The 1365-nt window shown below is 34.4% G+C and overlaps 1 long non-coding RNA gene across 1 annotated transcript; it reads right to left on the bottom strand.

The window, feature by feature from the left end:
• Positions 1 to 66: 66 nt before the first annotated feature.
• On the bottom strand, positions 67 to 757 carry LOC121939976. The gene is made up of 3 exons (XR_006105555.1): positions 594 to 757; positions 207 to 218; positions 67 to 116 (listed from the first exon to the last, which is right to left on the bottom strand). It is a non-coding gene; the product is annotated as an uncharacterized LOC121939976 (long non-coding RNA).
• Positions 758 to 1365: the final 608 nt, after the last annotated feature.

Raw genomic sequence — 1365 nt, 5'->3', positions numbered from 1 at the left:
AACAGGAGGGAACAGGAGGAAACAGGAGGGAACAGGAGGAAACAGGAGGGAACAGGAGGGAACAGGAGGGAACAGGAGGGAACACTCACCTTCCAGCCACTTGTAGAAACCTTCTCCTGCAGCCAGAGACACCAAACAGAAACTTCATCAGTTTGTGCAACAAAACTGAAAAACTCTCGACGAAAAGACGTTTTCGTTTTACTCACCGTCGTCGTCTCCTGAACGCAGAAACACAAACAGAGAGAGAAAACAACGCTGCGTTAGATTTATCAATACGCTGTGTGTGAGATAATAAAGTCAAAATAACACAGCTGTTGGATTTCAGTTTTTCTTTTTTTCTTCCTTTGAGGACAAACCAAAAAAAAAAAAAAATCCAAAGTTCGCAAACAAGAATATCGTCCAAAAACAAGCAGCTTTTCTTGAACATTTTCTATTTAAAATAAAAAAAGAAATTTAAATCAGAAACCAGATCGTGAATCTGATTTTGAAGGATCATAACAGAGTTTTAATCTGAGCAAAAAGCAGATTTTTAGATCCACTTTAGTTTGCTGAAACTTTAAACTTATTGATTTTTTTGTTTTTTGCTGACTCACCTCTGCTCGGAGCCAGAGGGTTCAGAGGTCGGTACACCGATCTGGGCCTGTCGAAAATTTAAAGAGGAAAAGAAAACAGATTTTATGTTAATGATAATCATTATCACAGTCACATCAGCCAAAGAATGACTTTCAGACACCACAAATGTGAACATTTCTGAGCAAATCATTATTTTATATTCATATGTTTTTCTTTCTTTGATGACTTTTTTAAATGAGTTTTTATTTAAACACAACAGTCAGCATTTCATCAGATTATAACAACACTTAGATTTAAGACTTTTTAAGCTTTTTAACCCTTTGAAACCTGAGCACACTGGCTCGATTTCTTGCATAAAAAACATTGCGAAAAGACAACAAGCAACTCGAGACATAAAACAAAACCAAACACCTGAAAACAGTGCTGAAAAAACACCTTTTATACTTATTTTCTGTAGCATGATTTAAATATAAAATTACAATTATTAAAAAACCTTTTAGGACATTTTCCATATTTTCTTTAGTTTTGCCCTTTTCCTCTGAACTAATTCTTAAGTTATTATTTTTTTGACAATATTTTCTGATGTTTTTAGATTTGTGCTCATCGCCTTTTCCCCCATATTTTCTACATTTCTAAAAACAACAAACAAACAAACAAACAAACAAATGAACAACAAACACAAATTTCCTGCAAAACTTTGAATTTCAGCTGAATAATGTTGATAACAAATATCTAATCTGTCCTCAGTGTGTGTCTGTGTGTGTGTGTCTGTGTGTGTGTGTGTGTGTCTGT

Source organism: Plectropomus leopardus, unplaced genomic scaffold (genome assembly GCF_008729295.1).
Source record: "Plectropomus leopardus isolate mb unplaced genomic scaffold, YSFRI_Pleo_2.0 unplaced_scaffold6905, whole genome shotgun sequence".
Taxonomy (NCBI): Eukaryota; Metazoa; Chordata; class Actinopteri; order Perciformes; family Serranidae; genus Plectropomus; species Plectropomus leopardus.
The sequence above is the reverse complement of the archived record's forward strand: the minus strand, read 5'-3'. Positions and strand labels throughout refer to the sequence as shown.